This window comes from Tamandua tetradactyla, chromosome 3 (assembly GCF_023851605.1).
Source record: "Tamandua tetradactyla isolate mTamTet1 chromosome 3, mTamTet1.pri, whole genome shotgun sequence".
In the NCBI taxonomy this organism is placed as follows: Eukaryota; Metazoa; Chordata; class Mammalia; order Pilosa; family Myrmecophagidae; genus Tamandua; species Tamandua tetradactyla.
The window spans coordinates 192,707,109-192,721,611 of NC_135329.1; the positions used below are offsets into that span (position 1 = coordinate 192,707,109).

Below are 14,503 nucleotides of genomic sequence, written 5' to 3' on the forward strand. Positions count from 1 at the left end.
AACGTTCAATGTGCCATTTTATTTAAGGGAGGATTCAAATTCAGGCCCTGTTACCTACTAAGTTGGTTATCTTGGAAAGCCATTTGTTCTAGTTTGCTAGCTGCTGGAATGCAATATACCGGAAATGGAATGACTTTTGAAAAGGGGAATTTAATGAGTTGCTATTTACAGTTCTAAGGCTGAGAAAATGTCCAATTAAAACAAGTCTACAGAAATGTCCAATCAAAGGCAACCAGGGAAAATACCTTGGTTCAAGGAGGCCGATGAAGTTCAGGGCTTCTCTCTCAAGTGAGAAGGCAACATGGAGAACACAGTCAGGGCTTCTCTCTCAGCTGGAAGGGCACATGGCAGACACGGCATCATCTGCTAGCTTTCTCTCTTGGCTTCTGGTTTCATGAAGCTCCCCGGGAGGCATTTTCCTTCTTCATCTCCAAAGGTCTCTGGCTGGTGGACTCTCTGCTTCATGGTACTGCAGCATTCTCTGCTCTCTCCAAATCTCTCATTCTCCAAAATGTTTCCTCTTTTATAGGACTCCAGTAATCCAATCAGGACCCACCAAAATGGGTGGAAACATGTCGTCACCTACTCCAGTTTAACAACCATTCTTGACTAAATCATATCATCCAGAGAGATGATCTGATTACAGTTTCAAAAATACAATATTGAATAGGGATTATTCTACCTTTATGAAATGGGATTTTGATTAAAACATGGCTTTTCTAGGGGGCATACTTCCTTTCAGACCAGCACACCATTTAACCTCTTTGTTAAATATGGCTTAATAAGTGTACATACATCAAAGATTTTTTGGTGAAGATTAAAGTAGGTAATGTATGGAAAGGTCTTAGGACAGTGCCTAGCACGCAACAATTGTTTTTAGCTGCATTTACAAGCTACAGATATACAAACAGATACAATCCATAGCAAAGTGCCATGAGCTGCAGAATAGGGTGAGACCTAGATTATTTGGAGGAGGACGATATGAGGAGTTGAGATGTATACCAGGTAGGAGGCTAAGCAGCAGGCAACAAAAATCTCTACTCTACTCTACTCTACTCTACTCTAATATATTATACTATACTACCTATACAATACTAGTGTAAAGAAATAGGGACCCACCCTGTTTTAAGGGATACTGAATCAACAATTTTTTGGTATACATAAGATGTAGTGGACTGTTGAGGAATCAAAGACAATTCTATGGGTTGAGTTTTGGCAAGCTGAGAAAGGACGGGATAATTAAAACAAACATGTCAGTTTCTGCAAGAATGTGACAGGCTTGGTTTTGGTCATGCTGAGTTTGAGGTGCTAGTGAAATATCTTGTCGGTAATGTCTGTTAGTTGGGAATTAGGTTCACTTAAGGGAAAAGATAGGTTCTGAAGATATGAATTTGAAAGTCATCAGCAAAGAGGCATAGTTGTGTGTTTGGATTAGATGACCAGAAAGAAGATGAACATAGAATGCATTTAAGGTATAGGAAGAAAGAATGGTTAGCATAAGGAGAAGAAAGGATCCTCTTCTAGAAACTCAGTACACCAACAAGTCAATCAACTTAAGTCTTTCAAACTAGTCAGCAATTATGAATTTCATTGTGAATTGATGTATCAAGCTAGTAGACTGAATTTTTACCCCTTTGAGAGTTTGATTGCACAAGTTCACTTGGAATCTGATCAACCCTGAGTGAAAGGATTAAACTGCCTCTAAAGTAGCAAAGCTTATGACTGGATGATAAAGCAGAGCTAGAAACCCATCCATGCCCAAGTCTAAGTTAGCCAGGCTGGTCACTCTGTCCATCATGCTCCACTAATGATCCTGATAGCTGAGGCCAGAGTTCTTGAATATGCAGAGTCCATGACCTAGTCTGCAAGCCCTTAGCTAGAACAGCTCTTCTTACCTATTCTACCATGCTCACTCTCACTGACTCTAGATCTCTGAAAGAAATGGACTCAAATTCCTAAATTATTGTCATAGCTTGTGTTAGTTTATTAAGCTGCCAGAATGTAATATACCAGAAATGGAATGGTGTATTTAATAAGTTACGAGTTTATAGTTCTAAGGCCAAGAAAATGTCCAAATTAAGGCATCAACCAGAGATTACCTTCCTTCAAGAAAGGCTGATGCCATCTTGAACTTCTCTGTCAGCTAGGAAGGCATGTAGCTGGTATCTGTTGGTTTCTTGCTCCTGGGCTCCATTGCTTTCTGCCTGTTTTCTGTCATTTCCTCTCTATGCATCTGTGGGCCTTCACTTAGCTCCTCTGGAACACATCTCTGGGTTCTGGTTTGCTTAGCATTTCATGGGAAGGCAAGTGGTGAAATTCACTGGGCTCTGCATTTCCAAACATCTAGGTCTTACGTTGGCTCTATCAGCTCTGTTCTCCAAGGGTCAGCATCAGTGTCAGCTCTGAGCTTTCTCCAAAATATTTCCTCTTTTAAAGGACTCTGATAAACTAATCAATACCCCTGAAATGGATGGAGTCACATCTCCATCTAATCAAAAGATCACAGCCACAACTGGGCATGCCACATCTATGTGGAGATAATCTAATCAAAAGTTTCCACCCTACAACACTGAATCACAATAAAAACAACAGCTGCCCCCACAAGATCGGATCAGGATTAAAACATGGCTTTTCCAGGGTGCATAATAGATTCAAGCTAGCACATAATTCTTACCTGGTTTTCTACCTTTTTCTCTTCCTTGGTCAGTCCAGAAGATTTACTACTACTTGTTTAATGTTATTGAAGCCCATCTCCCATCATGTCACTTCCCTTGCTTAATAAGCCTCAATACGTCCTCAGTGCCTATTCCACTGTGTGTAAACTCCTTAACTTGACATTAAAATCCTCCCCAATATTGCATATCCTCAGTTACCTGTGATTTATATTCTATCCAAATGGGGCTCTTGATGATTCTTGAATTCCATCCACACATCCATACTTCCATACCAGTACTGATGCCTGAACTTGAAACCCTGTCCACATTTCATGAAGCAATTGGGTTTTATACCTAAATCTTAAAATCTATTTATATTCCCCCAACTGGATAGAAACTCTTTTGGAAGTCAGGATAGTCCAATGGTCAAAAGCTTGGATTCTAAAGACTATCTAAGTTCAAATCCATTATGCCATTACCTGATGGTGTGACCGTAAGTGAATCACTTTCCATTCTACATCTGTTTTTTCATCTGAAAATGGGGAATACTAATCAGATAATAAATGAAATGGTACACATTAATCAAGTGCTTGGCAAGTTTCAGCTATTGCAACACATGCTGTTAGTGCCACACCAATATGTCCTTGGTATTCATCTCTATTCTCTAAAGGTGCTTTATGACTCTGCCTGGTCCCAAATGTGTGCTAAGCCCTCATATAGGATAGACTAGAAGTATATGAGATATAAATCACCCAAGAAGTAGCCCTCAGCCAATGACAGTTTGTGAGTTCAGGAATGAATACCCCTTGTTTGGAATAACTTCAGAGTGCATGCCATAGAACAGACAGTATAGAATCTATACCATCACCCAGAATTCCCTGGCAGCCTCCAACTCCAGTTGCCTTCAGTGGTAACTGGCAAAGTTATGTGCCTTTTATAAGCTTCCTTCCCTTTCCTGACTTACTGTCCATTTCCCTACTTGTATGTCCTGGGACCACCTCCCAAATGAACCATTTATACTTGAATTCTTGTCTCAGGGTCTGTTGCAGGGCAGTCTAAGTCAATGGCAGACCCTATCATTAAAGATGCCTTCACAAAAAACTTTGTTTGCAACAGTTTTCTGGTAGTTTAGTCATAAGAACCAAATTCAACAGAAAAATTAAAAACAGAACACAAATAATTCCACACAATGTCTAGCTCATTATCTCACATGGAAGTTAGCCTGTAGTCAGAGAAGAAAGAATAAAGAGAGATCAGAAGGTTATTTAGTGAATATAAAAGTAGAGCAAGGAAAGTAGATTTTCACTAGGAGTATATGGCAAACTTTTGTGGTCCTATGCACCTTTCCTCATGGTAAGATGGATATACCTAATCATCCCTGCAGCCAGGCAAGGTCCCCTCCCATTACTTCAAGACTCCCTACCCAATTCTTTAGTCACATCCCATGAGGCATTTGCCTTTACTTCCATACTCTTTTCTTCAGTCAATATACTTATATAAACTTTCCATTTTCCAAAAGTGGAAAATATTTTACAGGGAATACATTTGTAGGTAGGCTCCTTCCTGAAGACCTAGCAGTTCTCATATTAACCTTATAAGGCATTGTGGGGTGGGTGGCTTCCTTGAGACTTCTGTAGATGGTTAATCTAGCCAAAAGGTATGGTTTCTTATAAAAGCCAATTAGGGTAATCTTCTTCCCCAAATTCATGTCCTGACCACTTTCCAATCTCTGGTTCCTATATCTTGTGTTCTGCCTAACTTGGAAAACAAGTTCTGGAATCAGTAAACTGTGAAACAGAGACCTAGGATTATCAATAAGTAATAATGAGTTACCTCCAGGTAGCTGCATAAAGATCATGATTACAAATTTGAGAATGGTGCTACCTTTAGAGCTGCTGGCAGTACCACTAAAAACTATTCTTCCATGATCGTGTTTCTCACATGAACTATGCTAGAAAAGACCTCCAGAGCTGCTTAACCCCCTCTCAGGCCCACCAAATCAGAATCTCCTATGAAGGTGCTACAATTTGCGTTTTCAAACAGTCTGTGTTTGATTAGGCTGACAGGGTGATCACCTCACCCCAGTTTGCCTGGGACTGACCCAGTTTTCACACTGAAAGTCCCACATTCAGGCAAGCCCACCATGGTTGGTCACCCTTTTGAGCATCTTATGCACAATGAATTTTTAAAGCTGGCTGTCAGACTCCAAGATATGCCACACTCACACAGATGTCTTTTCTACTTGGAAGAAGCCACAGAACCTACGATGTGACTTTAATCCAGTGAGATGTGAAGGTAGAGGAGCTCTTCATAAGAGCCTTCTGTGGGGGGTTGAGTACTTAGGAGACCTGGAACATTTCTCTTATTACTATCCTTTTTCTTTTTTTTTTGAATTTCAGGTGCAGAGAGTTGTTAATCTTGAGTCCAGAGTCCATCGTTTTCTTCTGTGTTTGCAAGGCCCCACTCTGGATTTAAGTAATTATTTATTCTCTTTTATCCCCACCCCCATGCCCATGGAATATTACGTGATTTTCTACACAGCTTTGAATTTGTATGTACCCTTGTAAAATAGCATTGTTTCCTACATATTTTAACTTACACAAAATGTATTCTTCTAGAGACTTCATTCCATACCTTACCTTTTTCTGTTCAGCATTGTATTTGATGCTGGGTGGACTTGAACTTGTTGTTTCTTAAGGTAGGCATCTTCTAAGATGGTTTCCAATGAATGCAGCCTCTTGGGGTCCATGACCTTGTGTAATCACCTAGCCTTGAGTGTGGGCTAGACCTAGTGACCTGCTCCTAATGAGCTGAATGGCAAAAGGCATAGATGTTACTTCCAAGATTAGGTTACAAAACTTCCGGCCCTCTCACTTACTTGCTATGATGGAGGCCAGTTGACATGCTATGAGAACATATAGAACCCACATGGCAATGAATTGAAGAGGACTCTAGCCAACAGTCAGAGAAGAGTTGGAGCCCTCAGTCTAATACAGCAAAGAACTGAATCCTACCAACAGTCCCAAAAGTTGAGCCTCGAGATTACTACAGCACTGGTCACTACCTAATTGCACAGGCTTGTGAGAGACCCTGAGTGAAAGGATTTAACAAGTCACACTGGGTTCTGATTTGTAGAAACTGTTAGATAATGAATGTTTGTTATTCCAAGCCATTTAATTTGGGCAATTTGTTATGCATCAATAGACAACTAATATCCTTTTAATCATTGTATAGTATCTATAACATGCCTCCTTCACATTTCTTTATCCATTCCTTGCAGAAGGACATCAGACTAAATTTAACTCCCACTATTACAAACACCACTGCCATGGACACCTGGCGCAAAATCCTCCTCCAGATCTGTGTGAAATGTTCTCTGGGTATTATATGCAAAACAAGACTGCTGAGACCCAGACCCTGGGGAAGAATTTGTAACAATACTCTCAGTTTCTTTGATCCCTAAATCATTCTTCCTACTTTTAAATTAAAAGATTTTTTCTCCCAAGCATTTTGAAATAAAGATGGATAATCTTTGAGGGGAAATAAAGAGACCTTCTGACTAATGGGTATTTGAGATGTGGGATGGTGGATAAATAATAGTCAGGGGTGGTCCATGGAACTTGGAGAATTAGTGTCTTGTCTTGTAATGCCACTCAGCAATGCCACCTTATTATTATTATTTTTTTTATGGGGTTGGGGGGCACCCAAGCTCACTGATTCATGCTGTACTTCAGATATGAGCAGCTGAAAGTAGGAGGAGGGAGTGGTTGTTCAAAACTGAGTGGTCACATCTATAACCATTAAATCATTGTTTCTCTGTTTGGGTTTAGTAAATGGCCTCAAGTTCCTGGAAATGTGTGCTGAGACCCCATGGTCATGAGAAGATCTGTCATTTTATTCTTTACAGTAGGCTGAAATATATTTGGAAATCACTGGACTGTGGCTGTCCTACATCAAAAGGCATTTCATAACAAAACACCATCATGCCCCATTTATAGAAATAGCATGCTGTGCTCTGGCTGCTGTGGTCAAGTAAAATATGTTCTCATAACATAAACAGCCTCACCTTCCTTCTAAAGACTAAAGGACCATAAAAGATTTATTTAAATAGACTTTTGAAATATATAAAGACACATACAAAAACATGTCAAAGACACACACACATACAGAAAGAGAACACATGCAAGAGAAATTGTCATGCATGAATTCTAAAATCTAATAGATAACGTTGGAGGAGAGAATATCAGAACCAGAAGGGACAATAAAACCTTCCAATCCAGGCAACTCATTTTACAAAGGAGGAAAGTGAGGCCAAAAGGGGACATGACATGCTCAAGGCCCATGGCACATCAGAGACATGGTGAAAAACAGAACCAGGGCCTCTGACTTGTGGTCAATGTTGTCATATAGATTCACAACTGATATAAATGTTTATTAATTTAAATTGCTTGGAAAATGGAAATGAGTTCTCTTGTTGTCTCTTTTGGGTTCACTAATGGTGGAATTTCAAATAAATGAATGTTTCAAGCTGATGGAGCATCTGATGATTTTGAATTTTGTCTACAAATCCTTTAAAAATTCGCCCCTCAAGGGTAGAGCTTAATTTCCCTCTACCTAAGTGTGAACTGGACATGGTAGTTTGCCCCCAAAGATTAGAATATGGCAAAAGTGATGGTGTGTTTTCTAGACTAGGTCATAATAGGCATTACAACTTCCTCCTTGGTCTCTCTCTTAGATCACCCTCTCTGGGGAAGCTAACTGCCATGTCTAATCCTTCACTTCCACCAAGGAAAGAACTGAAGCCTCCTGCCAAAAGCCATGTAAGTGAGCCATCTTGGAAGCAGATCCCCCAGCTCCAGGGAAACCTTCAGATGACTACAGCCCCAACTGACATCTTGACTTGCCCTCATGGAAGATGCCAAGCAGAACCACCCAGCTAGGCCAGTCACAAATTCTGTACCCACAGAAACTAAGATAATAAAAATTTAGTGTTTTAAGTCACTAAATATTGGGGTAATTTGTTTTGCAACAATTGACAGCTAATACAGGACATTAGCTAGGCTCCCTTAAATTACCCCCATTAAGGCAGCTACCTATTTCATTCAAGGGTGAAACTACCCTGTTGGAAAGTGTTTTAGTTTGCTAGAGCATTGCATGCTGCCAGAATGCAATATACCAGAAATGGAATGGCTTTTATAAGGGGGATGTATTAAGTTACAAGTTTACAGTTCTAAGGCCACAAAAATTTCCAAAACTAAGGCATCCAGACAAAGATACCTTGACCCCAAAGAAAGGCCAATACCTGTCATATAGAAAGGCACGTGCCTGGCATCTGCTGGTCCTTGTTTCCCGTTTCATTGCTTCCAGCTTCTGATTCCAGTGGCTTCCTCCCCAAGCATCTGTGGGTCCACACTTAACTAATCTGGAGCAAAACTTTAGGTTCATCTCTTAGCTTACTATCTCCCAGGGCTGGAGATTTTTTTTGTCTTCAGGTTCTAGCTATTTCTGTGAGCCCTTGCTTAGCACATGGGCTATTTCTGTCTCAATCTCCAAACATCTATCTCCTGTCAGTTCTGAAGCAACTGTGCTTTTCTCCAAAATGTCACCCCTTTTAAAGGACTCCAGTAAACTAATCAAGACCCACCTTAAATGGGTGGAATCACGGCTCCATTTAATCAAAAGGTCACACTACACTGAGTGGGTCAATTTCCAAGGAAACAAGTTAATCAAAGCTTCCACCATACAAAATTGAATCAAGATTAGAAGAATAAGGCTTTTCTGGGGGTATAAAGCATTTTCAAACCAGCACAGAGAGCATTCTGTCTGCCAAGGCCTTGATACTTGAGGTTCATTAGAAAAAGAATGGAAGAGTGAGACTTCCCTGCTGTTGCTGGGGAGCTGTGTCTGTTCTGCAGCCCTGGTAAGCATGGATTGTTCTATCAGATTCCCTTGCATGAGACTGACACATGGAGATATGTGTCCCTTTCCCAAGCCTGACACTGGAAACTTGGGGGAATTATTCTTAATGAGGATCACATTACAATGTGCAGGAGACCTGGATAACAGTTCTAACTCTGTACAATGTGCCTTGGAAAAGTACCTTTTCCTTTATAAGTCTCAAGTTTGGCCTCTAAAAATAAGGGACCATCATGAAGACCCCTTCCTGCTCTCTCCCATTTGCTAGTTATTGCATTACCAAGGGATTCCAACTAGCAGCTGGCCAATGTACCAGGAGTTGAACACAGCTTGACCAGTCTCCAAACCTCATGCTCTTCCTCTGGGGGTGCTTTGGTTTCTAACATCCTCCATAAAGCAAGTTGCTGAAGACACTGGCCAAGACAGAATGACTGATACGTTTCCTCTGCTTCACTGGAATTTGCAGACTGGTCCCTCGTACTTGCCTTTCCTTGGCTCTAGCAATTGAAGCCACTCAGCTGGGGACTTGTCAGTGATATTAAACAGGGAAAAAACTATCAAGCAAATATATGTCAAGTAGAAGCTCACTTTTTAAGCTAAGGAAAGGTGAAGTTACTCAAGAAACTAAATGCTCAGTCAGATGCCCAGAAATATGCTGTCCAGGCTTTACAACTTACTGGCTGTGTAATCTTGGGCAAGTCACCTCAGCCTTCTTGACCTAAGCTCCTTCTTCTTTAAGAAAAAATAATTACAACCATCAACATTTATTGATCACATTCTAAGCACAGTCTAAGTAATCTATATGCATTGCTTTAGCTAACCTTCAATACAATCCTGGGTCTTAGGAATTATTATTAATCATATTTTACAGATGAGGAAACTAAGACTCAGAGCTAGTACATGGTTGTTTTGGTTTGCTAAAGCTCTTGGAATGTAATATACCAGAAATGGGCTGGCTTTTACAATGGGAATTTATTAGCTTACAAGTTTACAGTTCTAAGGCTGTGAAAAATGTCCAAATCAAGGCATCAATAGAATGATACCTAGACTCCAAAGGCCGGATACCAGTGAGCTTGGGCTCTTCTGTCACATGGGAAGGCACATGGAAGTGTTTGCTGGTCCTTCTCTCCTGGGGTTTCATTGTTTTCAGCTTCTGGCTGCAGTGGCTTCCTCTATTTCTGTGGGTCCTCTCTTAACTTCTCTGGTGCTTTTTGTTCTGTGAGTGTCTCTTAATCTCTATGTGATTTATCCTCTTATAAGGGATTCCAGTAAAAGGATTAAGACCCACCTTGAGGGAAGTGGGTCAGATCTCAATTGAAATAACCTAATCAAAAGGTCCCACCCATGTGATTCTCACCCATAGGAATGGATTAAAAGAACATGACCTTTTCTTGGTACATACAAATTCAAACCACCACAGTTGGGGAGCTAGGATTCAACTTAACCATTACAATTACAGTAATTCTGATTCAGTTTGAATCAGAATTTGATTCAAACTCTGAATCAAGTTTGGCCCTAGAATTTGAAAAAGACAGGGCATATCTGGAGTACTGATGGGTGAATCTACCACATATTTCTTTATTTATGTAGAGTATCAAGGAGCCACTCCTGAAAGAGCCTCTCCTTAATGAAGTGAGTATCAGGGCACACATGTTTGGTTCCAGGACATGGGACCAATGGTTTCAGATGAAAGGGAAATGTCTATCTATCTTTGTGCCAGTTTCTGAGATTTTTCAGGGCCAGCAAAAGATCAAAGTAAAAACAAAAAGGGCTGGGGTATTAAGATGCAGGGCATCTGCAGAATGGGTGCCAGCATCTTCAGCCATAATTGTAAAGGGGCCCCCACCACAGACCTCAACGACCTTGATGCCAGACAGGCAATTTCAGCAATGATCAGAGTCATTGCTACCAATAAGCCAGGGCAAGAACAGATAAAAGCACCAATGACCCATAGCAGCCCAGAAGACTGGGTTACACTCTCTGAGGATATGAAGAGACACCAAAGAAGGCAGAAACCCAGTAAAACCTGGAAGAAATTTGAGAGAGAGTTTAAATTCCCAAAGAATAGAAGTGTAGTTTCCTGGAGAGGTTCTATGTTTGCTCTTGGGATCCTATTTTTATTCTTCAGGCTTGGGTGGTCCAAAAAATGTAGATTACTGATGAAATGAAAGGGTGCTACTAGATAGTGCTTCAGTAGCCTTTTCACTTTGCCTCTTGGTCCCTAGAATCACAGAATATTCAAATTGATTTACAAAAGTATCAGGGCTGGCAAATGACAATGCAAATCCCTTGGTGACTCTTGAAAGGATTTCTGATGCTAATCTGTTGCCCTTGAGAATAACTGGTTTGCCCTATGGTTAGTCACTTCACCTATGGTTACCCCTAATTAAGTGGTCCCAGTGCAACTTGGAGAGAAAAGTGAACATTTTCGCTAACTGACCACAGTTCTTCCTGGGGAATGACAGTTTGGTCTGGGGTAAAGAGGCAGCGTTCCTGCACTGACTGTTGGAAAGCACAGTTTCTCTGTGGGAAGGAGGTTTGCAACGTTTTCATTGAGGGAGTGCCTTTAGGGAAGAGGGCTGGGGGAAGATGCGGTAAAGACCACCTTCTTCCTACCAGGAAAAGGGGACCGGTTTTCTTCTGAAAATTGCTTTCTGCTGGGAAGGAGCTGAGTGAGCCCTCTAACTCCAGGTTTGCTCAGAAATGGAGAGCTTTTCCACCCTAGAGGAAGGAGACGGGAGGAGAAGAGGGAAAGGGCTGTAGGGCATGTTCCTCCTGTCCCTTCTCAAGTGGAAAGAAAAGCTGTCTTCAATTAGGGAGGGAAAGGAGATTCAAAACATCTGGCAGGAAAGTTCCAGAGGCCCTTGTGAGAGCAGGGTAAGATGAGAATGGACACACAGGACTGTGGAGGCTTCTGGGCAACCTGCCTGCCTCATTGGCCAGCCTAACCTGTCACAATCCTTCCAGCCCAAATTTTCCCATTCACCTCTGCATTGATTCCTTTTCAGGCTGAGGCCTTTGGCAGGCCCTTGCCCCATAAAGGGAGCAGTCAACAGCAGCCCCAACCTTGGATAGCACAACCCACAGCTTTCCTATGGGGAGCAATGGGTGATTTGCACAACGACAGAGATTACCCACTGAATGGGCACACAGCATTCAAGTCCTCAAGCATTTGTGCAGTGAATCTACTTGTTTATGCCTTTGGAGAGCCTCTTTTTTAATCTCAAGTCTGCTAAACTGCCCTCATCCTCCCTTTCAAAAACACCCTCAGGATCTCACACCTCTAAGAAGACTTCTTGGATGATCTCTGTAGATTCTGCCCATCCATCCTCCTCAAGTACATAAAAAAAAAATGTTAGCACTAGACACTGTTCTTTCCTTGTTATTTGCATCTATTTTGTACTGCCTGCAACCCCAACCCAAACAGAGCTGAAGGCTGAGGGATATGGGGGCATGCATATAGGACTATGGCTAATTCCAAAAAATCAACTTCCTAATCCTAAAACCCCAAGGTTTTGAGTCAACAAGGCACTAAAGCCTGAGGGTTCCTTAAAGCTTACCAATTGGGTAGAATTTACCACATTCCTGAAGAAGTCATACCCAGGAGAGCTCTGATCAGGATTCTTGATCCTGATGGTGGTGATGGTGGTGGATTGAGGCCAGAAAGGAGGCCAGGGAGGACCCTTTAAATTTCCTCAATTACTGATATATGGCGTTGAGCTGGATATCTCCCAGAACTGTGCAACTGTGAGCCCAGCAACAGGTTTCCATCAACCTCTCATTGGAACATGGTGCTCTCGTATGGATTTACAGTTGGCATTAGGTATCCAGGCCCTAAGGAGCCCTTTGTCTCATGGAAAGTGCTCTCTCTGCCTCACTTCAAGGCAGGAAGTCATGCATCATGTCCCCAAGTAGGAGCTATTCAAAGACACATGTCAAAACTTCATTCTTGCCCTACGGATGATGGTAATTTCCAAGGCTTCCAGCCGTAATGGTAATGTCAGCTGATTATAACTTTTAAACTTCAGGTGACTCATGTGTAGGAATATATATTGCTGTAAAATTATAGCACTGTGGAGCTTTATACCTGAAATGGAGTTTAGATATTGAAGTCAATTTTTGTTTGACAAATAAAGCAACTAAGGCCCAGGGAAGTTAAGTGACTTTACCAAGGTCATCCTACCAGTTAGCGCACATAGGTGCTAGTCTTTCCTCTGCAATAACCCCTAGCCCTAAGTTATTCCCATGATATGTGGGGTCAGACTAATACACTAAGAGATCCTAAGCATGGAAAAATTGATGAGACATTTAAAATAAACACACCACCAAATTTAAAAAGACAAAGCTTACTAGTTTTACTGAAGTTTAAATATATTTTTTCTAAGTGTTTTGATTGCAAAGTTCTACAAAAATTCATTAGAGAAGAACTTTACTAATTTCTATTTGTTTTAACGTAAGGATGGAAACAACTTCCTTCCCTCTTAACAGAAAGTTTAGGAAAGATAGCAGCAAGATGAATGAAAGTTAGATGTAAAGAAGACTTTACTGATCCTAGGGTAGCATGCCTTCTACATACCAGGCCTTAAAATGCTTTCACTTAGATTATTAGGAAGAGGGGAGATAGCTTAAGAGCAAGTCTACCTAAAAGTTAAGTGAGGGGGGTGCAAGGGTAGTTCAGTAGTAGAATTCTCGCCTGTCATGCGGGAGACTCGGGCCCATGCACTTCCCCAAAACAAACAAGCAAACAGAAGAAAGAAAAAACAAACAAACAGAAATTCAGGAAATGGTGCTGCAATAACAGGTTACTCACATGGAAAAAGAATGAAATGTGACCCCTGCCATACAGCATACCAAAAAAAAAAACATGTCAGGGGAGAGCAACTAAAAGGGAGTTAGAGTAGTAGGAAGAGCAGTTAGGAGAGAGTGAGAAGATCTGGGATCTGGAGTTGGCTCTGCTTCCAATTTGCTGAGTGACTTACCATCCCTGGATCTCAATTTCCTCTTCTATCAAGTAAGAAATTCAGATGAAAATCTGTAAGATCCATTCGAGCTCTAACACTGTATGATTCTGGAGGTCTCATCCAGTTTAAGAACCTTATTCTAAACGTTTCTCTCAACCCTGGGAGTTGTAAGGCTACACCATGAGTCACTGGCAAGTCAGTTTTCTCAATTACTGGTGGAGTCTAATTTCCTTTTTTTTTTGCATGAACAGGCTCTGGGAAACGAACCCCGGTTGCCTGTATGGCAGGTGAGACCTCTGCCACTGAGCCATCATTGCACTGCTGCTAATTTCTTTTTATACTCCGCTTAGCTGGTGCCTGAGTCACACACTTAGGTCTTACCTATTGGGTAGATACCATTTTGAGGTGCACACATTTAAATAATGAAAATCTCATACTCTCACTTTTCCTTTGATTCTTCAGCGTAGGCTCTGGAAGGGGAGAAATCTCAAAAGTTATGTAAGGGTTAAAAAGGAAACAGGGCCAGAAAACCCAGCTAAGTCAGGATTTGGCAACATCTTGATGACAGTGGCCCAGTCACTAGACACTTGTGCCATGACATAGTCTCCTTGGAGATCTGGAGAAACACAAAAGCCTGTTTGAGTGATGGCCCACTTCTGCCCTGCAGGCTTCCTGCAACACCAGCCAGGAACCAACCCCAGTGAGTGAGAGAAAACCCAAGAAGAAAAGGCTGGATGCACATTGGCAGACGAGCTAACTGTAGATCCAGGGACTGGGTGGGGATGAGATTTGAGGGATGGGAGCCACTAAAGATTTAAGACAAAAAGCTGGAGCCCAAGAATCTCCAAGGACATGCAAATAGAAGACTTTATTCAGTAGCTCTATTTGCCCTTTGACATTGATCTTTTTAGTACTTAAAAGTGGCTACCACTTGATAGGCCTAAAGAACTAAGGAAGATAGCTACACGCAAT

The 14,503-nt window shown here is 41.4% G+C and overlaps 2 long non-coding RNA genes across 5 annotated transcripts in view; both read left to right on the top strand.

Moving 5' to 3' along the window:
* The window catches only part of LOC143676551 (uncharacterized), a 114,214-nt gene extending 107,932 nt beyond the window's left edge, over window positions 1–6,282 (top strand). For all 4 annotated transcript variants that reach the window (XR_013172168.1, XR_013172167.1, XR_013172169.1 and 1 more), the window contains 2 exons: window positions 5,054–5,129; window positions 5,935–6,282. This is a non-coding gene — a long non-coding RNA (uncharacterized LOC143676551). The remainder of the gene's footprint in view (window positions 1–5,053; window positions 5,130–5,934) is intronic.
* Window positions 6,283–7,401: 1,119 nt separating this feature from the next.
* On the top strand, window positions 7,402–11,926 carry LOC143678077 (uncharacterized). Its single transcript, XR_013173044.1, has 3 exons — window positions 7,402–7,474; window positions 10,161–10,202; window positions 11,579–11,926. It is a non-coding gene; the product is annotated as an uncharacterized LOC143678077 (long non-coding RNA).
* Window positions 11,927–14,503: the final 2,577 nt, after the last annotated feature.